Genomic DNA, 26009 nt, shown 5'->3' on the forward strand with positions numbered 1-26009 from the left:
CCCTATTTATAAAGGCAGGGGGGGGGGGGGGGGGGGGGTTCACAGGATGTCGTCCTTTAGTCGTCCTCTGCAACGGACCGTGCTGCGCATTTCGCAATGCAAGAATCGCGAGCGTTGCTCGACAGTGCAGTGCTGAGTACATTAGAATGAGGAGGAGGAGAGGGAGTAAAAGCAGGGATACGTTAAGCAATAGAGTAAAACTCGGAACAGTGGTTCGCGTGAAAACACTTGTGGCACCTCACCAAGTAACGGGGCCCTCCGATAGGAAGGAAGGCTGCATAGCTGTATACCCAACAATTATTAACCTGCGGGCACGCACAACACTCGACAAACGGCCAGCACAACCTTGTGGAATGTAGTTTAAATTCGAAACCGAAAGTGTGTGAGTACTGCGGGATGTTTGTCATTCAGTCATATTGGACAAAATTTATGTGAACAGCATGTCCATGACCTCTTAGGCAACGTGGTGAAAAATTCCGTTAAATTTATGCACAGAAAACATCTAAGGATCGTTTCTTTTTTGCCAGACCATGTGCAGAATCTTGACCATGTGCAGAATCTTGATCGATCTAACACTAGGTTTTCGCAATTTTCATATTCGGACTTCGCCGCTGGTACACCGTACCAATTTTTTACCCACCGCGCTAGTTCGTCGCGTGATGCAGTGTGCACAAGAGACTCATGCACCATTTAGGTCACAGTGGGTACAACTTTATAAACTATTTCCATTGTGTGCAGCATATCAGCATATCAGTGAAGATTCAGGGAGAGGCGACATTATCAGTCTGCCATGCAATGTTACGAAATATTACCTACTCCAAATCAATGAATAGCGCATCACCAAACCAATGAAAAAAAACAGAATATATACATATATATATATATATATATATATATATAGTTACACCGAGGATGGGCGTCTGCCGATACTACTGGCTTGTCGTAACTGTTGGCATGAATAGGTTTATTTGCGTGTATTGACTATTCCAAGTGGCACTGCTCACTCGTTTAGCCACGTAGATTACATCGCTCTATGATTTGCGATTAGCAAACGATCCGTGTTAATGATGCCCTTCACAAGCTGCCTCGACTGTCACCGAAAGCAACCGAAAATAAACCTTCGGTAACCTTTTTTCCTCGGCGATCCGTTCTAGCGCAGGGGCCCAATTAAATCAGCTGCTGTGCTCTTCTAAACTCATTGCCGCCGCTCAGATATAAAGCAAAGAATGTGTCAAATCAACCAATGCTCTTCATATTCAAATTAAAAGAAATAAAAGTTCTAGAAGGAACTGTTGCCATAAAAATACGCCGTTCGTGCTAATCCTTGTGTCGGCAGTGGAATAAATTAGACGTCGGGAGATAGCTATGACATCAGAGTTGAATAATACTAAGTCTTCGAGTTTCGCGCCCCGAAACCACGGTACATAATTATGCGGAACGACGTATAGTGGAAGGCCCATCAAACTTTGACCATCTGGAGTTCTTCAACGTGCATCTGAATCTGAGTGCACGGGCTTGCAACACTTCGGCTCCAACGAAACGCGGTGGCCGCGGCCGCAATTCGATCCCGCGATACCTTCTGGGTTGTCAGCCGAGCACTGCAACTACTAATGGACAACCACGTCAAGTATTACATTCGAATAGTCTCACGTTATAGCGGCCCTGATCTGTTCTTCGGATTCCATATTTTACGTAATGCTGGATCTACCTAATCGCCTTTTGTATCGTAGCAGATGAAGGCATATTCCATAGGTCTTATAACTTAATTGTCTTCCTGAATGGCTGCCCCGCCGCGGTGGTCTAGTGGCTAAGGTACTCGGCTGTTGATCCGAAAGTCGCGGGTTCGAATCCCGGCTGCGGCGGCTGCATTTCCGATGGAGGCGGAAATGTTGCAGGCCCGTGTGCTCAGATTTGGGTGCACGTTAAAGAACCCCTGGTGGTCGAAATTTCCGAATCCCTCCACTACGGCGTGTCTCATAATCATTTGCTGGTTTTGGGACGTTAAACCCCACACATCAATCAAATCAATTCTTTAATGGCTGCGTAGACGACGACTATACAGGCCTGCAAGTGGTGCACGATACGCTTGATCTGATGCAGCGCGTCACAGCTAAATAAATTGCCGTCGCCGGAAAAACTGACCGATCAGAAACAAAGATAAGGCATGCAAGCACGGACAGGCGAGCACGCTGCGAGCGCTGGGTAAGAAGTTAAAGAGCACACCACGTCGAAATGGATTAAAAAGGCTGACAACTAAGTTTATATTTGATTGATTTGTGGGGTTTAACGTCCCAAAACCACTATTCGATTATGAGAGACGCCGTAGTGGAGGGCTCCGGAAATTTTGACCACCTGGGGTTCTTTAACGTGCACCCAAATCTGAGTACACGGGCCGACAACATTTCCGCCTCCATCGGAAATGCAGCCGCCACAGCCGGGATTCGATCCCGCGGCCTGCGGGTCAGCAGCCGAGTACCTTAGCCACTAGACCACCGTGGCGGGGCGACAACTAAGTTTATAGTCTACTTGTTTTCTTTAATGCAGCGGAAATATTAACGGTCAGGGTGTCTACTCACAGAGTGCTAAAGTGAAAGACACGTTGAAACATTTATAACGGAAATGTTTCTATCTGGCGCTACTATGAAGCCATATACGTGCATGCAGCAACATATACAGACGGCGAGAGGTGAGTGCAACAACGGTTCGTATTTCTGCGCTGCGGCTTGCTGTGCATGCGTGAACACTGCACACAATCAAGCGCCCTGGCTTGGCTTGCTCTGTTATTTGACACTATAGCCGCTGTTTAGCGTGCGACTTCTTTTAACTTTTATGCAGCGAAAAATAGAGTGGATATAGAGCGGGTAGCTCTGTTTCGTACATCATGTCCAACGCTGTAGAAGCTACGTGAGAAGAAGTTCGGTCAGCAAAACGTATATCTCCGCACGTCTCGCGCTTTGATTTCATCGTTGTAAGCGTGGCCTACGCGACATGTGCTCCAGCTGCGCGTTGGGCGAACTACTTGTTGAGGCCAGCATACGAAAATAAAGAGATGCTCAGTGATCTTGAACACCCTACAGGCAACCGTGTAAATACCGGGATGTATTTCTCATGCGCTATAATCTGCAATAAATAGCCAGTCTAAAAACGCAAAGAAAAAAATATATTACCGGTAGTAATATTTAATGGTGCGAGTGAATCTATAGAGCAAAAAGTCTCGCTAGCTTCCAGAACATTGCACCTGTTGTATCCGGTAGAAGTATACCAGCCACGCGACGAAGTTTGGTTCTCGAGGCCAATAAGCTGACGTCGGCTTAGAGCGAAAGCTTCTGCGATGACACTTGATGACTTGTGGGGCGCTGGATTATCATGTTGTGCCCGACGGCATAACGCAGTCATCGCGGCGCCGCACAAGGCCTGATGCCGTCCACATAGAGTGTATCGTCAAGAAAAAATTGAGCTGTCTTTTATTTTTCGTCAAACGTAAGTCTAAGCTTTCATGAAGCTAGAAGGAAGGAAAACGAGAGAGAGGAAAGGCAGGAATGTTATCCAGTTCGCCATAACCAGTATGCTATCCTGCACAAAGGGAAGGGATGGGGGAGATTGAAAGAAGAGCAAAAAAAAAAGGAAAGAGAGGAGAAGCACACACACGCACACATAACATCACCACACAGAGCGGCAGTCTTGTTCGGTATACGGCACCATTAAAAGTCTACAGCCGTTTGTGCAAGTCCTTTGTATTTAGGAATTTCAGCAATGCCTTTGTTGCTTGAAGCGTGGGTGACTTTTTAGGATGGCATTGAAGAACGGTGGTTAGAAAATGCACAGGTAAGCGTGAGTGGTTGTTGAAAAAATAATTACGCGTTTTTCATAAGTAGTTACGGCTACTACTATGTCCTGTCGTCACGACATGGACTGAACTATTCGTCACGTGCTCGCAGAAGGTATCGTCGCATTGTTTTGATGGTGAAAAAGTCCGGTTGTTAAAGACGACACAAATGTACTGGGCGAACTTGTGTCCAGCAAATCAAGTAACACATACAGCAGAAACGAACAACGCCCACGATACAGAGGTAGTGCCGAGTATAGAGTCGCCAATCAAACTGTTTTGTTTACATACCCTAATACGTGCGTGATTCCACTGTTATTGTTAGTACCTCGGTTGCTTCCCGAATGAACTCGGATACCCATCACGCCGTGCGCGCTAACTCATCCGAACAAGCGATCGGGAATGTCCCGGGGCATTTCGGCGCGACCTGTGCTGAACGAGCGTGGTTACACCCGTGGCAGCCCCGTCACATGAATATAATAAAAACATGTATGGCAATACATAATAAACAATGTATGGCAATACAGTGGCGTTTCTGCTGCTGCTCATTTCCACTGGAAATGAAGCTTTGGTAACCTAAGTATCACAACAACCCTCATGGGTGCGTGACGACACCAGAAATGATACTGTATGCAACCTGACGCTACGCAATAGTGTAGATGTGTTCCCTATGCGATAGATAGATTGACGCAAAACTTGACAAAGATGCGGAGGTGTGCGACACAACACATAGTGGGCAACTCCCACGTTGGGGCAGTCAAGTCATAATTTATAATTTAATGTCATCATAAAATATCAGCATCTGCTGTGCTTCGCAGTCGCTCGAACCCGTAGCTCTAATCTCAGCCTTGAAAATCAGTGCCACAGCCCGCAATTCCACGTGCGAACTATTGTTGGAACTTTGTCCGCCATAGTGGAACAGGAGTTATGCCGGTCGGCTGCTAACCCGATATTCGTGGGTTCAATCCCCGCCGTTGCGGTCAGTTTTCGATAAAAACGAAATGCTATAGGGGCTCGTGTACACTATACGATAGCTGAACACATCAATGAACACTAATTACTTGAACTTTTCGGAGCTCTCCACTACGGCGTCTCTCATAGTCACATCTTGGTTGTGGGACGTAAAACCGCAGACTGGGACTTCACTTTTCGCTTGCTTCTTGTGTTTTCTTTCAGTATATGTGTATACATTCTTTTTTCATCGCTTTCGTATTTCACGGATAGGGACGATGTTTTCTTCAAAGGGACGCAGTGAGAGGAGCTTCCTAGCACCTCCACCGATGTAGGTAAACCACTTCGTTGAGCTGCCAGTTTGCGTCAGCTGTGGTTGACGCACGCGCAACTGGACAAGCTGGCGTTATTGTCATTTACTGTGTCATAATTGCGTTTTTGAGCTGGGGAACTTTAGTCAATCATACATGCCCTGCCCACAACCACCTTCTTTATTTAACGCATATTAGAACGCCGTAGTATTGTTGTTGTTGTTGTTGTTGTTGTTGTTGTTGTTGTTGTTGTTGTTGTTGTTGTTGTTTCCAAGTACGAGAAGCACAACGTTGACTTTGCTCGCTTTCAAATCAGTATATATATCGAGCTGGTAAGACAGGCTGGTATATCGAGCTGGTAAGACAGGCTTATCAAACATGCGTATTTTGTGCAGCGACTGCGCCCCTAATTGCTATATACGCTGAAGTGTTAAAGTGGAGCAATTTAAGCTGGCAAGTGGCGGTGCAAGCTTTCGATTTGACTTGTACCAGGCAAAATAAATCAGACAGGTCGCACCCTTTCGCAGCTTCATTACCAGCTCAATAAAAAGTCGCACACAACTTAAAACACATTTGCATGCTAGTTGGTGGGTTATTACGGCATACGGCAGCGCACACAGCATTAAACAACGAACACGCACACGGAGCGCTTGCATCGTCCTTTTGTCTGTGCATTCGTTGTTTAACCTGGCGGACACAGCAGCGTGTCGTTCACTGTGAAGATCGGTTCAGTGTGACGTAACAGTTTCGCTGCAATATCTCTTGCATGAAATGTCGATCTCTATTACAACGCGTGTTTCTCTCTCTCTTTCTCTCTCTCTCTCTCTCTCTCTCTCTCTCTCTCTCTCTCTCTTTGTACGAAGTTGGCGTCCCGTAGAGCATTGACATCACCAGTTATTTCAGGTACAACAAGAACAGAAAAGGGACGACGTTGGGCCAGTCTGAAGTGATCGACCACGCCTGCAACGTGCTCTGAGAGAGTACACGCTGTCGATCCCTTCACAATCGTAAATGCCACGAATTTACAGCTTACCGTTTTTCGCAGCCCGTATCACGGCAAACGATAACTACTGAATGAAAAAAACGGGCGCCGTCAATATTCTGTTAAATTCTGGGGCATTACGTGCCGAATCAAAGATATCATTATGAGGCACACCGTAATGGAAGACTAAGGATTATTTTCACCACCTTCGGTTTCTTAGCATGCACCTAGGTCAAATACACAGTTATCCATAGAACCAGTCAGCCAGTGGGTGCAGTCAAAATGCTTAATCAATTTTGATTTAGTGCTACACTTCATACTGTAACCTAGCATTATATAGCAACGTCGGAAGAAGACTTCAGGATTTGTCTTTTGACTCCGCGTGCGGCTCCCATTCAAGCGGGTTTGTAGAGGGGGCTGTGGAAAAGCCGGACGAGGCATGTCTGGGGTGTGTTCGCTGTTCTTTGCTTTTGCTTCGAAGATTATCAGCATGCTAAATCTTATGCTTGAGACACACAAGAGGTCATATGAATGTTATTCTCTCGGAACACAGTGCGCAATAGCTGGCTGTATAAAAACAAAAAAAAATCGGGGACCCCTTATGGATGGTACTCGGGACATTTACAGCGGCTGTGCGAGTGCGGTGTGCCTTCAATTTACACTTTTCCAGCAGCACCTGATTCCCGCCAACAGAGAGTCAATCGTGACTTTATAAAAAAGGAGGGGGAGGGTGTCACAGGTCTCGTTAATTAGGGAGGCGATCGCCGGGCTAATTCCAAGGGCCGAAGTATCGGCCCTCCGAACTGCACTACGAAAGCGTGGACAATTTGGCAGTGGTCCTATTTGGCGCGCCAGCGAACGCCGGCTGTGGTCCAAAGAACGAGTCAGAGTCGAGAGTTGATAAACAAAACAAAATTCTATTCTCAAATATGGCAGATCAAATGATACACTAATATGCACACTCGACAATAGTTGAATACAATATGTCACCAATAAAACAACGTACTACACAGTCCAATCAGCTACACTCGAAACAACGGACGCAAACAACAATACGCGCTACAAAGTAATCACATCCATCGAACAACCAAGACACTTAGACTAAAGAGTTCGAAAACTTATTCGATCCAAAGTCCTTGGAACAAAATCTGAATGATACTCTTTCAAGAATCACTCACTCAAAGTTCAGCACTGTTGTCGTCCGCTGCCCCCGAAGTTTCTGTTCCAGGAAACTTCGCGTCTTCAATTGGCCGCTCTCCAAGCACCAAACTTCTTCGCCGGTAACACGTCGGCTTCCCACGCGCAGCTGTTGTAACGCGCCTTCGCTCGCTGGCGGTAGACACACTCTTCTGCTTGTAGCACGAGTCTTCACCCCTAAGGTGGAAATCCTCGTCATTACCTACTTTGCCACTGAGGACAGAAGCCTTCGCCGACACGGCGGAATAATCCTACGCACACGGGCGCAAACTTTCTTCTTCTCCTGCATTGTCACTGAGGACAAAACCTTCGCCGACAAGGCGGAACACGCTACGCACCCTGACGCAAACTTTCTTCTTCTCCTGATCACTACTCTCCGCTGCTCGCTTAAATACCTTTCGTGCTAGATTCTAGAAAGTTCTCATCGTTTCGTCGGCGCGATGCACAGCCAAGGCTGGAGAAAGAGCGAGACGTTTCAAGGGCCATCCGCGACACGTGACGCAACTCTGCATCACCACTTTCCTTTCCTTCCAGATCTTTCAAGGGCTTGCTCGGCGGCCGATGTGAGGTGGTTGGTCGGCGAAACTACGCTTCCGAGGGGAAGAGGGACGGTGCGCCCGGGGAGTCTTTGGATGCTTGTTTTCTTCTATAGCGTTGACCTTGAGGCTTCTCTCTGGCGCTTGGTCACCAGAATTTGGCAGCGCGCTCTTTTTTCCTTTTTTTTTTGAGCGCTCGTTTGTGACAGGGGTCTTCTAACCAAGCTAGCAAGTGGACTCAGGTAGCTTATGTCGGGTTGTCCCCACTGTAAAGCATGAGCTATTGTAGCCGCACTGCCAGCTTAACCGGTAACTCACTTTCCTTAAGGCGCATCAATGTGTTTGTGACCTCGATTTGATGCCTTACGCAGTATGCGCCGGCCAGTGCTGCTTCGAGTTGGAGCACCGCCTAAACACGATGAAGGCGCGGCTTTCACCGCGACTGTGCGTTGAACGCAAGATACCGAGCAAACCACCCGACGGTACGTCTCTTGGTCTAGCTATGCGCCAGAGGAATTGAAAAAAGGCATAAATATAGCGCCTTGTAGGACAGCTTCACGGACTGCAAATGTGTGTTACCTACCTTTTAAAAAAGCTTACAGCCTGCCAGGTGCTACAAAAAGACCTTCGGGGGGGGGGGGGGGGGGAAGCACCGCCGTTTACATTGCTTACGTACACTCACCTGCGGCGCAGAATACTTAACTGGGACTGGATGGTGAGTAAGACACGGGTGCAAAACATATAAACGTAGACAACACAAGCGCTGAATACCGTTTGTGGAAAAAAGAAAGGCTCAAAGAGAAAAGAAGAAATTGAAGCACCATATACCAACAGTTTATTGACAGTCCCAGAAACGCTGAGGGTCCCATTGCGTCTGTGACGCGTCTATTAAGTAGCGTGTCTCAGTGGTATAGAACACCTGCTTCCATGTCGAAGGTGTGTGTTCAATTCTCACTCGAACTGAAAAGTTATTTTATTTGCATTTTTCGGCGTTTGTTTTGTTACGCCACGAAATTTTCGTAAACGAACGAGAGCTGTATGCATATAAAACTTCGCTGTAAAATATCCTCGTAAATGGCATAGCAAAAGTGTGTTAAGCTTCACGGCATTTGCAACTGCAACTCGCAACTGCAGGGAAGCAGACGATGTTTAATTATTTACGCGTAGCTCATGGAATGTTATCACCTCGAAGAAGGTGCACCATCAATCGTAGACACTGCAGCTTTCAAAGCCCATCCTCGATCAATCCGCCTTGTGCTCCGTAGGCAGGAGGAAAGGAAGAGTCAGCTGGGAGGCCGAACGGACCGCAAAATGTTTGCTACATGAAACTGGCACTCGTGAACTCAGCCTTCTTGGCAAGGCCACAACTGCACTGCATAGCAACAGTAAACGTTCAAAATACGCAGAGTGTACTTGAACAAATGAATCGGTAAGTTGGATAGAGAGAGCATCAGAGTATGTAGAGATCAATTACACACAAGTAAACTTCACTGGCAGCTTGCGCGCATGGCTCACTTCAGAGCACCCGCATGTTGCAAAAAAACAAAAAGAAGATTCGACAGATCTCACGAATTGCGGGATTCTATTTCCCGCAAAGCAGCCAGAGAGTGGCTCCCGGTGCTGAATTCGCTCACTTTTTCTTTAGCAAAGTGTCGCGAGCTGATTCAATCACTTCGCGTAAATTGAGTAATTGTGCGCATATTGCAGGCTTACCTGGCACCTCGACATACACTGCCGTCTTACGGATGCATACGGTCTGACGTCAAGATTAGTGTTACAGCACAGACGTCAGTTTTACCGAGAGTAAGTGTACGTTACGTTGGAATAGTGTACATGTCCCAACTACAGCGATCGATGGCGTTCAGGGGTCCATCAACCCTCGAAGCTTTCCGAGTCGCAGGAATGCACATGCAATGCTTTTTTACATCATTATGAAAGCGGATAGCCAACAATGCAATCAAAATTAGTGATTGCCCGCCACGGTGGTCCAGTGATTATGGTACTCGACTCCTGACCCGCAGGTCCTGGGATCGAATCTTGGCCGTGGCAGCTGCATTTCGTTGGAGACGAGATGTTAGAGGCCCATCTACTAAAACTTAGGTACATGCTAAAGAAGCCAAGATGGGTGAATATTTTGAAGCCCTTCGCTAGAAGTCCCTTGTAATCATATCGGGGTCTTGGTACGCAAAGCCATAACAATAATTGCCATAACCTGCAAGTCCGGCTTGCCACTCTCTCATACCCTCCTATCGTCATTTCGGTATATACCAACTAAAGGAGGCGGCCATGAGAGCAGCCATGCGTAGGTGGATAAATATAGATAGATACAGTAAAAAAAAGTATATTGCCCCGCCGCGGTGGTCTAGTGGCTAAGGTACTCGACTGCTGACCCGCAGGTCGCGGGTTCAAATACCGGCTGTGGCGGCTGCATTTCCGATGGAGGCGGAAATGCCGTACGCCCATGTGCTCAGATTTGGGTGCACGTTAAAGAACCCCAAGGTGGTCAAAATTTCCGGAGCCCTCCACTACGGCGTCTCTCATAATCATATGGTGGTTTTGGGACGTTAAACCCCACAAATCAGTCAATCAAAAAAGTATATTGTTCACTAAGAATTTATTCGCATTTATTGCATTTATGCCTCACAAAGCTGCAGTGACTAAATCGCCGGCACATATCACGAACTTAGCAGTGACAAGAAAGTGACGATAACATGATCGTGCTTCGGCTTGTACCTCGTGAACACGATTGATCGAGGCACGCGATGGACAACGACACGCTCAACACAACGCACCGCAAGCGGCAGAACATCTCGCGCAGTAGTTCATGTCGAATGACTGCTATAACAAGGCAATAAAACGTGCGGCTATAAAAAAAACATAGCGACCAATGTATTGATTACATCGTTCGATGTTTGTTGATGTCACCGCGCATCGTTACACCATGGGGAGCCCTTTCGCAACTCGCAACGAGCACGCCTGCACGTGGCCGCGTGTGCTTCTCGTCGTGAGCCGAACTAGCCAGCTTCTCCTCTCCCCAATTCACTGCGCCTCGGTCGATATCACCTCGGCGCCTCGGTGGCTGAGAGGCTGCGCATCCTATATATACGGTCCAACGATTACTCGCGACACCTCATCTTCGCCGCGATGGAAGGTGCTTCGAGTCAGTGTTTCTGCATAGTTTACCACCTCGCTTTCTCTTTAATTGACGAGCCTTAACACGCGCAGCCTGCAGATCTGCCTCGCATCCTCACACCGCGCAAGGATAACGTCTGCCAGCGCCGACGCACGTTAACCAATCGCGTAATGGAGCCCGAATGATTCGGGGCCGCTCTGCACGAGACTGCTTGCTCTTTGGCAATTATCCAACTCATCATCCTGTCGGTAAACAGTGAAGCAAAGTTCAGGTCGAGCAAGCGCCAAGGTAGCTCGCCACGTAAAGCCTGCTTCCCTCGAAAAGCCGCCTTCGCGAGAACAGCTCTTATCTTGACCCAGCACCACGCTGAGCTTACCTCGATAATTTACCATAAATTAACGCCACAGCGGCAACTCTGTGCGCTAGTGCGTGACTTGGATATTTTGTTTGTTTGTTACAGTGAAACCCTGCTGAGATTTGCCCCTCTCTTTCGCGACCGATTGCAGAAACTTCATTGCGTGAGTACACCATGCTCATTTTCTGTCGTCCACTTCGGGGCAGAACAGACGCACGCATGATCGGCCCAATAAATTGCTTCTTGAGGCTTGTTAACGAAGTGCCTACCACGAGCTTGAAATTCAACCAAATGATTAGGTCGGGCTGGGTTAGGCCGAGGCTTTGTTTCCGATCAACACAACGCTGAAGCATTAGTAACACCCGCAACCCCGACAAACGTTCCAAACTTAATGAAACACTCACGCAACCTCATCAAAGCTCCCTCCAGTGCAGCAAGCGACAGCAATGAGAACACGACAACAGAGATTGAAACAACAAAAAAATAACGATGCAAATGACGTCAATGTTACGCTATGAGTGTTTTTCTGAATTGCTGTAGAACTTTGTATCCAAGAAAGGCTATAGAACTGTGCGACAAGTGAGGCTGAATATAAGGAGGTTGTGAATAATGAAAATTACGGCACATTCCACGCACTGTGGCACTCGATGTTATGCGATGTAGTCGGCGGGATGTTGGCCATGCCACTTCAATATGCGCACAACATCCGGAATGTGACCACCTAAAGTGGTCACATTATGGTACACAGCAACACTATGTCATGACTACTATGGCATCGCGAGGGTGTCTTGCATTTATGCCATGCGATACACGACATGCATGCCGTAAGTTTTAATGTTATGACCTGTCAGTTGTGTTCTTCATGACGTGCTATGCAAAGTTTGGCATATCTATAAAAATTAATTGATTGATGTGATTGATATGGGGGGGTTTACGTCCAAAAAACACCATATGATTATGAGAGACGCCTTAATGGAGGGCTCCGTAAATTTCGACCACCTGGGGTTCTTTAACGTGCACCCAAATCTGAGCACATGGGCCTACAGCACTTTCGCTTCGATCTAAAATGCAGCTGCCGCAGTCGGGATTCAATCCCGCGACCTGTGGGTCAGCAACCGAGTATCTTAGCTTTTAGACTACCGTGGCGGGGCTATACCAAAATTATGAGACGGTCCCTGTGCACATCCATTCTGATTATGTGCATGGCATACGACGCAACAGATGCATAGCACAGTTTTCATAGCGTGAATTGCCATTTACAATTGACATATGGTTCCTTTATGTCAAGCGAAGTATGTAATATGTTCACTTAATGAACGACCACGAGAACACCGAGTCGTAGGAGGCTAGATGATAGATAAATAAATCTATATATGAACTAACGGACTATGGGCGGAAAGACGGATGAATAGATGAATGAGTGGATGGAAGCCAGAATTACAATACTGCTGCTGAAAAGTAATTAGGTTACGCTACTAATTGCCTTGGTGGACTATTATAAATGCAATTAAGGTATATTACAGATTATGGCTTGTTGAAAGTAATGACAGCACATAATTACTATTTCTAAAAAAGAATGACTTATATTAAACAAAAAGTTATTATTTATTCTTGCAGAATTTATCAACATCACGTAGACAATGAAATCGCAGACATCTTCATGGCATCACAAAACCCACTGGGCCTCACAGCGAGCATCAAAAAAGTGCCTAGATTAAAATACAGTGTCCTTCGCCAAGCTGACCAGTCCCCCCGTTGGAACTGACGAGAACCGGACTGTGCTGAGCATCGAGGACAGTTTCTTCAGTTCTGTAGATGACTGGGGCACTCAGCGTCTTCGTAATGAACTTCGAAGAGCACTCGCCCCACCATGTCCCGTTAATGTCTTCGTCTTCATTATTTCCAAATGTCTGCTTGCCGTCCCATCAGCAGAGACTTGGCGCCATCCTTCTCTCCGGGGATTAACAGATAAACGTCGCTGTTTTGACGACGCGTCTCCCGAAGCTTTGGAGTCATCGTTCGACTTAGTTGGAGGAGGGGACCGCACAAACCTGCGACGTTTTACCTGAACAAAAGCCCTCGGGAAGAAACGTTTGAAACCATTGGTTGCCGAGCTGTCGGGAAGAAGTTGTCGGCCGGAAAATTCCAGAGAAGTGGCTTTCGAGTAGCCTTTGTTCCAGGCCCAGATGCTACGTAGCTTTCCTGTAGGCCTACCCCCCTCCCCTCTCCAGCATGGCGTTTGGCACTCAGATTAATTTCTCAGTTTTTGTTCTTTTCTTTTCTTTTCTGGCACAAGCGTTTTTGCCATATGCTACTTTTTTTGCAAACAATAATCAAGAGATAGCTCATAACATCAATATGTATGCAACCTAGTTACTGCATCAATAACTATGTAACCTAATTACTGAAATTTCACTACAGCAAAGTTTGAGAGGTGCGCCTAAAGTCCAAAATTTCAAGAAATGCTCTGCATTTTAAATGTAAGGTGCCTATAAGGGTGCGCTATGTAAGTTAAATTCAGGACACCTGTGATGTATAGCAGTACAAAATATCAGTTGGAACTCGCCATGAATTATGAACGTCGGATTATAACGAGCTCAATTTTGTCACTACTTCCGTATTGATAAAATACATCTGTACCAAACCTAATTCGCTATCGTATATCATTGCCTGTGATAAACGTACGTTTGAGTGCACGTGGGCTCAATGAGTGGACCGCTGAAGCTGCGCCGTTCAAACTAAGCGATTTTATTCCTTCCGCTGCAGGAAATATGCACCCTACGAGACGCAGAGAACTTCTGTCTTCTAAAGGAAGGCGGCAGTTGATTTTGATGTGATCTAATGGTTGCTGCTTAATGAATCGTGAAGAATCCAAGCTGTACGGTCTTCCGCATCGAGCAAGGATGGCTCCGGTTTACCAACTTCACTCCAGAATACGGGATACCTTTATGTTTCTTTCGTTCATGACCGGCGAAAAGATAGAAAAATAAGTTGGTACAAAATATTCACGTGAAGTTCTTTTTTCTTTTCCTCCTCCTCACCTCGCATCGTTAAAACGTTGCCAACGGTTTGGCGAGCCTTTGAGGCGAGAATGGAGGTGCTCTCATTTTGTCTTTCTTCCCGGCCTGGCCGCGCGACGCCCGACAGCCTGATTGCCGTTGCTGCTTGGGTGAGTCACAGCCATTTCCTGGCAGTGTAGATAGGGCAGACGCTGCGCTGCCGAATGGGAGGCCTCGTTCAATGGCGCGTCTCCATCGCGGAGGGTCGACGTTTTCTTTGCCTTTCGCCTGGCGTAACACGCCGCGTTTCAGCTTCCGGTTGCGTTGGCGAGGCGGATGCGTTTCCCATAGTTCTCGCGGCGCAGATGACTCTGTCAACTGAGGCAGGCAGGCGCGCGTCGCGAACGTCTAAAAGCGGCTGTTTCTGACACAAGCGTTTCCATTGTGATAGCAGCAGTTTAAGGGCATGCGAAGTACGTACGTACTACATAGTACAGCCAAGCGGTTAGCTTGCAGCTGGTCCAGATTTCTCGCGGTATTATCGTAGGTATATAGGGTGCAGAAAGCATTGAAGTACTCTGCCATTAATGTTAGGTGTATTAAACAAAAGTTATAATAATAATGGTACGATTAATTAACGGTGATGCATAGGCCCAAGCATATACGCAGGCCGGCCTGGCGCCTGCTGTGTAACGTAAAGGGAGGCAGAGAGCTTCGCTGCAACCGGTGGGAATGCTGATTCTGGTTTCAATGAGATTACCAGGACTGGGCATTCCTTGTGCCAACTGCACACTTCACGAAGTATTTCCAGATGAAATGGCACCAAACTTATTTCCCTTGTGGTGGGACTAGATGAGGATGCGTAGCGATCTAATGAAGCCCAGTTGCAAGTTCAGTGTTCATCCGTGCCTCACAAATATTATGTGCGAGCGTATTGGCGAGTACCTCCTTTTCACCGCGCATCGGAAAAAGTGATGTCCTTCTTTCGTGCCACTCTACTTAAATAGAGGTAAGAAAGCTGGTGCCACCTGACGCCAGTGCCGAAAGCAGGATTCTTGTGCTTTAGAGTTACATTGGTTGTAGTACTGGAGCGCAGGTCTAATCTAATCACGTTTATTGTTTTCCACAGGGTTGATTATAAAGTGCATAGTCAATTTGACAGTTCACGCACTTATGCAGCACGCAATTAATCACCAATGTCATGTTGACTGTTGCAGTGCAATTAATTCCTGAGCCCGCCACTGCGATGATCCTGAAGCATTTGAGCAGTTGCGCATCACTCGATTAATTTTGTTACTCTTGAAGATTAAATACTTTCCTCGTTTTAAGGGCACCTCAAAGCATACTCAAGCTACCTTTCTATTTTTTCAATCTTTCTTTTTTTGCAGATTAATAGCAGTAGATGAATGAATTAAATGCGGTCAGAATTCAGATTAAGTTTAAGGCTTGCATGTAAAAGGCTAGTAACTATTTGTTATTTCTTATGCGCTAGAATGTTACAAAGAAAACTTCATGCAACTGGGATATCTCTAAGTGGTGTGTAAGCGCGGTCTAGGGGGAAATTTGGGGAATAGAACTTGGATGACGCTTGAGCGTCGCCTGTAAGTATAGACGGCGATAGCATAATCGGGCCATTTGAGTATCGCCATGCCGCAAGGAAAGGAACGTTTGTGGGTGTAACACTGGCCGCTGCAAACTATGCTAGAACATGTATTGCAAGTTCAGTTACGAAGTGCCCACTACGCCATTATTATTCCTTTCGCAAATCGCTGAAGTATCAGTGGTGTTAATTTAGCGAGAACGCAAATCGCCGAAGTATCAGTGGTGTTAATTTAGCGAGAACGCAAATCGCTGAAGTATCAGTGGTGTTAATTTAGCGAGAAAATTACTAGATTTAGCGTCTTCTCAGTCGTGTTAGCGACAATTCTATCTCTTAGGTGTCCTAGCGATTTTTCTGGCGGCTTTCAGAATTTGAGATGGAGTCTTTCTAAAACATACATAGAAAATTGGGATACTGAGAGAACAATAAAATGCTCGGAACGAGCTCCAATAAGTGAGGCCAAAGCATACAGGATCAATCTCCTTGTGGCGCTGCGATCATTAGTGTGCAATGTGGCCGTTCCAAGCACTCCTTGTGTTCCAGTTAGATGTGGGAAAAGTGGTGAGTGGCTCACGATTCACCGCAAAAACAGTTGGAATACAGGGGCCCACTAATTCACATTGGCGTAGCCAAGAGCTAGCAGCGCAGTCCGACTCCATTCGCCACTAAAGAAATGGATTTAAAATATTGTTTTAAAAAATAATCTATTCACGTGCTTTATCAAGTTAAAAAAACCAGACTCGGGAAAAAGTATCATCCTATTCATTATTGTTTAGCGACTTTTGGCTAGAATTTGGTACATTTAGGAAGCGTCCTGGTGAATGTGTCAAAATAGAGTTAACACCACTGTGAAGTATAGAATGATCGTCGTCCGCAAGGCAGCGCAACCCTGCCCAGTTGCATGAAGCGTAATGAATTGGAAGCTTGAAACAGTCCGCTCCTTATGCAATTTGCATGCTTTGACACCGATTCTACAATTCTGCCACGCAGTAATAGATGCGTTAAAGCGACTGCTGCCAGTACATGACATTCTTGTAGCATTTGTGTTTAACGAAGCAGTTTCGAGCATTGACATGGCTCGCTGGTTGAACAACTGCTTGCCACGCATACGACCTGGTTACGCTTCTTACGTAAAGTGATGATTTTAATCCTTAACCTATTTGCGTCTATGTCGCGTTCTTTGTGCACATACAACGCCGATTTTAACACTTATCTTGCTTAGCAAATCGTTCGTTGTTCTCCCCGTACCGGAAACCGGGTAAATTTCACTGTTCGTGGAGGCAATTGCCCCCACGATGTCGGCTGAGGGTGTGACAGCTTTTACTCTCTTTAGCTTGCAATGTGGTGATAGGAATTTTATGTCAAAGATACGCCACGAAAAAAAAATTCTTAACCTCGCCTGAGATAAGCGAATATGCACATGAAAACCTTCCTGCTTCGATAATCTTATTTTCGGTGACATGCGTCGACTGCCATTTTCGGTGCATGCTCGTATTACAGTGCCATTGCTGGTACTCACGTAGGTTACAAAATTCAGCCAAATATACGTGCGTGTAATCAGAGAGCACTCCGAATATGGTAGGACGACCAACCTGGAAATTCGTTGGTGCCGGTTTTCGTCATCAAACCGGGACCAATTTTTCGACAACTAAGAAGCTCTCGTTTCGAGAAATCCGTATAGATAATTGTGGCACCGTGTTACAAACTTGTTAGGTTCCCTTTTCAAACCCTTCCGCCACCTTGGGACGCTCCGCAGAACCGACTGTCAACATTGGGAGACATTCAACAAGGTTCCAGCATACTCAGGCGCGTCCTGTGGCGAACGACTCAAAGTTAAAATGCCAAACAAAACATCGCAGGTTCAAGCACAAATTCACGTTCCGCGGCAACTTCTTGCCTTTGCGGCGTCTACATTGCACCTAGCAGTCCAATAAAAAAATAAAGCACTCGGAACCTCTGCTAGTTTTGTGCAATTCATAGCGGCCAGAGACTATCACTCCGCAGCAGAAGATGTCAGGTATGCGCGGAAACAGCACATCGGCTGCTCGTCGAGACAAGTCTGTGCAGTCGGAGCGTCTGTCCGTGCCTTGAACCATCGACAAAAGAACCGCTTACATCTCTGAAGATAGCAATAAGTAGCAGTGTCTCGTTAACCTGTGCACACATCAACTATCTTACGTTGCTGTACACTAAAACAGAAAAAAGATAGGCAGTGCAAAAAATAGGCAAGAAGACAGACACAGTGAAACAGCAAAAAAAAGTGACAAGTTGTTGCAAAAATCAACGTATTAGATGAGTTGTTGCTTTTCTTGAAAATGCAAATACGGCTGTTTCGTACCGGCTAAAAGTGAGCAGGGGCGAAGCACAGAAGCGTAAGAATACAGGCAAGAAGCACCGAGCATGCCAGAATATGACGAACACGTTCAACGCTCTTTGCTTCGATTATATGGAGTTATAATTACCTCAGTCTGCGAATTCGCTGTGCTGCTTTTTCACCGTGTACACTTTTCGTTTTTTCATCGTCATGCTCTCCGAAGCTAAGCGAATCCCGTGCCTTGCAATTCGAGCCAGCCGGAGCAGCCTAGCTTATGACGAGAGTTAGATTGGCGCCCGAAATATGACATTTATGATTCATTCGTTGGTTTCTCGGGAGCTTCTGCAGTGGTTTCGCTGCACGCGCAGTTTTGTGAACGAGATTATAGGTGGCGTAAAGTGCGCCACGGCTTTAGGTTCATCCTTGCAATATCCGAGTCATACTTCCTGGTGTGTACGCAGTTAGTACACAGGCATCAAGGCACTATTTATTTATTTATTTATTTATTTATTTATTTATTTATTTATTTATTTATAAAGAGTACTATCAGGGTCTCTTAGGGCATTACATGTATGGTGTGTGTGTGTGTGTGTGTGTGTGTGTGTGTGTGTGTGTGTGTGTGTGTGTTTGCTGGGGGAGAGGGGGTGAAAACAAAGCAGGGGTAGCTGAAGTATGGAGTCGTTATTCATAAATAGCATATTTAAAAATAGTGATGCATCCATATTATTTATAATATCTAGCTAAAAATAATGTATCAAGTGCAGTTAAGGTCACTAAGGTGAAAGAGTATATAAACATATTCAATATCTATATGTACGAAAACACAAAATTGAAGAACAGTAGCAAAACTATAAATATTAGACAAAAAAGAAAGTCTAAAGTTAACAAGTTTTATTACACGATCCTAAGCAGACGCGACGCGTAAAACAAATCACCGATAAAACTCGACATACGACGTTTCTGTAGAACCCTTTATCGACAATGTTATTCGTGTGAGAACCGACGAGATTCTCAACCTTCGCTTTTATTTCTGATGGCGTGCGCTCGTAGCCGTCTAGTCGCAACGAATCGTCAATCTCGTTGTATGCGCCAGAGTTTCGCTTCTGATGCCTCAAGTTTTCGAATCGCTCTTGCCAGTGGTCAATTACTCTAAAGGTCTTTTCATTCGACCCCGAAATGCGCGTACGTTGCGACGTAGTAGAAAGGCTTGTGACACTCATAATCAGTTGGCTTCGAGGTATACTCCAACAGCTCCGACGGTGCGAGAGTTGAACTAAGCGTGAAAGGCAACGGTCATCTGCTTGTCGTCGGCTTCTCCCGTAACTACAGGCGGTCGATATGTATCTTAAAATATGAGATATTTCAGATAATGTTCCAATTTAGGCAGTTTAGAATTCGCTCTTTTATAAACATCAAGCTGTTTAAAGTGTTTTTTATTGAACTATGCCCAATTTTCTTGTTTATTGTGCTTTCAACAAGCTCGGCCAGGGGGTGCAGACGACAGCGAAATCGGATCTGTCATGCAGATCGTGATGCGTGAATCAGGATAGTCCCGATCCCGATCACGCCTGATGGCGATTATAAGCGATCGTGTAGCAGCCCTTCTTTCGGATCGTTGTTAATCCGGATATAGACACTGATCACGACTAAAAGTGACCGCGTGACACCGGTATTATATTAGGGAGCAATGAAAATTGGCAAACTAAAGCGTATAGGAAAAAAATGTATGCTGGTGCACTCAATATGAATGCTGTAGGAAGTTCGTAGCGGCGATTTGCCCGCCCTTTAGCGATGCTCGCGTTTACGCACCAACACGTGGTGGCGTTGAAGACGTGCTGCCTGCTCCACGTGCATGGCGGAAAAGGAAACCTTAATTTCCGGTGCAGCGGGGCCCTCTCTGCGCCTCCTTTCCTTGCTCTTTCACCCTCATAACACTCATTCTCGCGCTCACTTTTATTTCCGTCCCTCACTGTACACACCTATGGTCCCATTTACCTTCTCCGTCCTCATTTTCATCCTCCAAACTTTCACGTCACATCTCCTTCACGCCTACTTTCCTTTGTCCCTTGCTTTGCTGCGCACGCGCACGGCCATACTATATTTTACCTTTCGTATATGAGATCACATAAACAGCCTTTTGTTTCTTTTCTTTTTACTTTGACACCGTAGTTGTCCGCCGCCACCGCCACCACTGGTGTACGTAATCACAATTGCGGAAAATATACTGAAAAGCTGTGTTATTCAGTGTTCCAGCGTGTTGTATAGTTTCTTATGATGCTAAAACATTACTGTGTTCTCTAGTTAATTGTCGCAGCTATTGTTTCATTGCTTAAATCTTGTTGAGTGTTATTTGTGGGATATTCGCATTATGTCTCTATATACGTAGTGCTCTGGTTCTTGAGTACGCGTCTTTTCTAGCTCTTCCTACCAAGAAATAGCTCAAATGGGGCTGACAGTGTAACATGACGCTGTTGAAGATAAAATTAATCCGTAAGTGAGACAGAAGATAGGCTTCTTTCCGCGAACAACCTTCTGTGCGAAGTTGAGATTTCCAATTATTCGACGAAATGTGAATTCCTAACGCCTGCCTAATGACTCCCGTTTCTTTATACGTCATTTGAATCTAGTAGCAACTGCGCTGCGTTCTATTATTTCCAATTATAGTCGTTTTTTTTCTACTTCGTACCCAAAAGGCCTGTTTATTGACGTACCTAACGCGATGCAATCATGAGCAAAAAGGGGGGGATACAAACCTCGCGAACATGGCGTAGATAAAAATTTCCCCATCGCCCTCACTATCCGTGGTGCCAGGTATTTAAGCGGTCGTTAGCAGGGGCTCATCGCAGCTTCATGTGTTTCCGATAGCGCCGAACACCAAATATCCTTATTTCCCCAAATGTGTTCCCCACATTTCGATCGCTCCCCACGATCACTGTTAGGCGACGCTGGTAACGCGTTATTGCTGAAACGACGCATAAAAAGAATAAAAGTCGCTCGCAAGTTTCATCATCGCCGTTTTTTTTTCTTTTTCTTTGTCCCACTTCCAGGCTGCCGGACGAACGTCAAAAGTGTATGAGCTTCGCGCACGTCATGCAAGTATAGCTCCTCCAGCCTTCCAATAAATGAGATCCTGTCCTCGCTTCCTTTGTTGTTCTCTTTAGTGGGTGTTGCTTCACCATTTCCGTGATGATCGCCTCCTCTGAGCCGCTCATGTGAGCGGAGTAATAAAAAACGGTGGTCTCGGTATGACGGCGTTAAACAACGTTCGATTATCAATATGACCCGACTGTCGACAGGAAGAGCTTTGCTGTCGACATCCTGTCACGTCGAAAAAGAACCGTGCTAGATAAAGGATCGTATTAAAACTTGTAAACAGACAAATACGTTCTTTCAAGGGGCATGCCAAGGCAGCCAGCCCAGGGATGTAACAGAATGACGTAGTATACGCCACGATTGATACAGACGTGAGACGGCAACGTTAACACGCTCTCTTTGTGTACACTATGTGCGAGTGTTTAAAAGGCCTCTCTCTGACGTCATCAACGGAGTTCTGGACAACTTTGATATGGTCTTATGCAAAGGCATTATTAACAATTTGTGAGATGTAGCGTGTCGAAACCACGACAAGAATATGAGGTGCACTGGCGTGTAGTGTTCCGGAAGATTTGACTTTGTAGTGTTCTTTAACGCACGCTAACCCCGCAAAATACACGGGCTTTTGGCCTTTACCCTGCTTAGATATTTTTAAATGCGAAGCATTTCTTTGCGAACTTCGGCGACTTTGAGCATGTCTATCTATCTATCTATCTATCTATCTATCTATCTATCTAGCCGCCTATGACTTTTAGCTCTCCTGGCCGTTTCGATAATGGTATCAATACCAAACTTGTTATGACATACCATGACTGCATGAAGAACATATTTGACTAGTCGTAACATGAAAACCATGACTGTCATGATTTACATTTTGTGGTTCTGCAGCTCTTGTGGTGGTTTCGTTCACATGGCATGTTGCAAAACTGGTATGGTATGACACGATTGCATAGAGAACACAAGCGACAGACCCTAGCATGAAAATTATGACATGTGTGGCATGTGACAACATGACCACACGCCACGCTCATGATGCGCTCGCGGACGTTTCGATAGCGTCACATATACCAAATTTGGTATTACGGTACGTGAATAGACGACGAAGGTATGTGACAGGTGCAAACATGATAATCGTGAGATGCGTGTCACGTAACAGCATTACTACATGCCACGCTCCTGATGCGCATGTGACAGGTGCAAACATGATAATCGTGAGATGCGTGTCACGTAACAGCATTACTACATGCCACGCTCCTGATGCGCTGGCGGCCGTTTCACTAGCTTCACTTATATGAAATTTGATATTATGGGACGTGAATGGATGACGAAAGTTTGATACTGGTGCAAACAAGATAAACATGAGATGCGTGTCATGTAACAACATGACTACATGCTACGCTCAGGATGCGCTCGCGGCCGTTTCGCTAGTTTCACGTATACTAAACTCGGTATTACGCGACGCGAACGGACGATATAGGTAAATGACAAATCCAAACGTGATAATCATGACATGCGTGTCATGTAACATCATGACTACATGCCACACTGATGATTCGCTTGCGGCCGTTTCGCCAGCTTCTTATATGCCGAATTTGGTATATTACGTGACGCCACTGGATGACAAAGGTATGCGATTGGTGCAAATATGATAATCTTGAGATTCGCGAGATGTGAAAACATGACTACCTGCCACAGTCAAGGCACCAATACATTTCGACGTGACGTGGTGCGCGTGCTCGCCGGCGTTCATTTCGTCGCGTCACGCAGGCGTTGCCACGCCAGGCACCCATCCTGCCATATACACGCAGACGCACAACGCGCTGCGTTGCTTTGACGCATGCACGTTTCAGCGCGTCCGGCGTCCCTCCGTCAAGAATAGAGGGAGATGCAGTGATGTCTGGGTAACGCATAGGCATGGGGTAGTGTTCAACTATGGCATCGGCGAGAAAGGCAGGATGTCGCATTTCGTGCCAAATGCGAACAGCGTCCGTAGGAGCGGCGCGGACGCTGGTCGCGCCTGGCATCAGACTATAAAGTGCTCCCGTTTTGCTAACGTAGCGTCGCTGTGCCCAGCGTGCTCGTGCGTCAACGCTACATTGGAGTATATTAGGCCCTTCATGATGCGCTCACGGCCGTTTTGCTAGCTCCACTTATGCCAAATTCGGTGTTTCGTGACGTGAATGGATGACGAAATATATGACTAGTGCAAACGTGATAATCCGACATGACGACAAACTACGCTCATAGCGTGCTCGCGGCCATTTCGTTAGCTCCGCATATACTAAATTTGGTATCACGTGACATGAATATATGACGAAGGTAAACGACACATCCGAACATGATAATCATAAAACGAAAGTCAAGTACGGCATCATTTACTTCCACCTCGTAACGTTGTGCTGATTTTAATGTGACATATGAACACTTCTCATTCATGCTTTGCATATTATCCATTTCCTCTGTACGGGGAATCTGCCAATTTTAGGGGCGAAGATCCTTATAGCGGCACCCGTTCGTCTCTCGTAGTCGTAATAAAAGTCGTAGTGTGTAACCAGTCCTACATTTTGACCTCCAAGGTGGTGCCGGTGAGATATTCTTTTGTGCGCTGTTGAACAATAAAAAATTCGCAGCGTGCGCGTTAACTAAAAGCCGAATTCTCCTCTCTCTCATTCCCCCTTAGCAGCCATTGGCATGTACATTGAGCACTATCTGACAAGAAAGGGTTGCTACGTTATACTCGTTGGACATAACCTCCTTGGTTTTAGAAAGGTATAGCGAGCGTTGGGCCGCAGTGCCATGAATACAGTGAACTAGTATATATCATGAACTCGAGGTGGTTAAAGGTGAAAAGTAGACACGAAGCGCAAGCCGTAAGAAAGTGTGCGTGTGCCACCTCTCGTTTAGTCCTTGGAATGTCCGCTGGATGGCGGTGCTTCTATATGGGAAATATATGATGAAAAGATGCGAGATAGTGGTGCTTGGAGTGTTGAATAGATGGGCGAACGGACACACAGACAGATGCATGGCTGGACGCTTGAATGGACGCAGGGGCGGATGCATGGACGAACGCAGGGATGGACGCACGAACAGACGCACGCACGGACGGGCGGATGGACGCACAGATGGTCACACAGACGGACGCATGGACGGACAGAAGCAAGAACGAATGGACGGACGAATGCTTCGCCCCACTCTCCATCATTCACTCCGTGGATATGCTGCCATTTCTTTACAGCGAGAGCTGGTAGACGATCGCAGCAGCAGCAATTTTCTGCGCTGTAGTTCTCCGCCACCACCGGTGTCCGTAAACGTCAAATATCTTTCTATGACCGCCAACCAAGGCATGGTGTGCTATTTCAAAGTAGATGCATAAAAAGCCTGGAAGCTGCTGCTATAATACATATCGACTACGCACAGGGTTGGATGCTGTGTGTGTGTGTTTGCGTGTTCTCGTTCACGATCTGTTCATTCCTTTATGTTAATTGCTGTGGTGCGTACTTATCATGGTAACTGCATGAAGTAATTAGCAGCCATTAATGAAAGTATGAGGACAAGGCCACTTCGTATTTTATAACATATATATATATATATATATATATATATATATAACAGACAGTAATGCCAAGGAATGTACAGGGGAAGTTATTAAAACCAATGGAATGTAAATAAGAAGAAAGAAAAGTGAATGAAAAAATTACCAACTGTGAGCAGGAATCGAACCTACGACCTTCGAATTACGCGTTCGATGCTCTAACCACTGAGCTATCACAGCGGCCCTCCCTCCATCCACTTTTTTGGGTTTATCTGTGAATTTAGAAGTAGGAGTGACAGTCAGCGCCATCTATAAGCCATACAACGAGTGTGAAAACACTTTTATGCGCATGTTTGGCGCCACGTAGCACGTGAACTTATTATGAGCGGGCAGCTGATTAATTGTCCCTCTTATACAACCTAAACACACCAAGTCTGCCAGTACGAGACCCTCGTTCAATGAAATAAGGGAAAGAAGTGTATACCTAAGGGCTCGTTTTTCCGTGTGTTAACACAATATTAATGAGATATAACAGACAATAATGCCAAGGAATGTACAGGGGAAGTTATTAAAACCAATGGAATGTAAATAAGAAGAAAGAAAAGTGGATGAAAAAATTAGCAACTGTGAGCAGTTGGTAATTCGAAGGTCGCGTAATTCGAAGGTCGTAGGTTCGATTCCTGCTCACAGTTGGTAATTTTTTCATCCACTTTTCTTTCTTCTTATTTACATTCCATTGATATTAATAACTTTCCCTGTACATTCCTTGGCATTACTGTCTGTTATATCTCATTAATATTGTGTTAAAAACACGGAAAAACGAGCCCTTAGGTATACACTTCTTTCCCTTATTTCATTGAACGAGGGTCTCGTACTGGCAGACTTGGTGTGTTTAGGTTGTATAAGAGGGACAATTAATCAGCTGCCCGCTCATAATAAGTTCACGTGCTACGTGGCGCCAAACATGCGTATAAGAGTGTTTTCACACTCGTTGTTTGGCTTATAGATGGCGCTGACTGTCACTCCTACTTCTAAATTCACAGATAAACCCAAAAAAGTGGATGGAGGGAGGGCCGCTGTGATAGCTCAGTGGTTAGAGCATCGAACGCGTAATTCGAAGGTCGTAGGTTCGATTCCTGCTCACAGTTGGTAATTTTTTCATCCACTTTTCTTTCTTCTT

General features: G+C 45.8%; 1 protein-coding gene and 2 non-coding genes across 3 annotated transcripts in view; 1 reads left to right on the forward strand and 2 right to left on the reverse strand.

The window, feature by feature from the left end:
- Positions 1-26009, reverse strand: part of LOC119185613 (uncharacterized) — a 603714-nt gene that overhangs the window by 301734 nt on the left and 275971 nt on the right. The window lies entirely within an intron of this gene.
- On the reverse strand, positions 24997-25069 carry TRNAT-CGU (transfer RNA threonine (anticodon CGU)). The gene has a single exon. It is a non-coding gene; the product is annotated as a tRNA-Thr (tRNA).
- On the forward strand, positions 25905-25977 carry TRNAT-CGU (transfer RNA threonine (anticodon CGU)). Its single transcript has one exon. It is a non-coding gene; the product is annotated as a tRNA-Thr (tRNA).

Source organism: Rhipicephalus microplus, chromosome 1 (genome assembly GCF_043290135.1).
Source record: "Rhipicephalus microplus isolate Deutch F79 chromosome 1, USDA_Rmic, whole genome shotgun sequence".
NCBI classification, from domain to species: domain Eukaryota; kingdom Metazoa; phylum Arthropoda; class Arachnida; order Ixodida; family Ixodidae; genus Rhipicephalus; species Rhipicephalus microplus.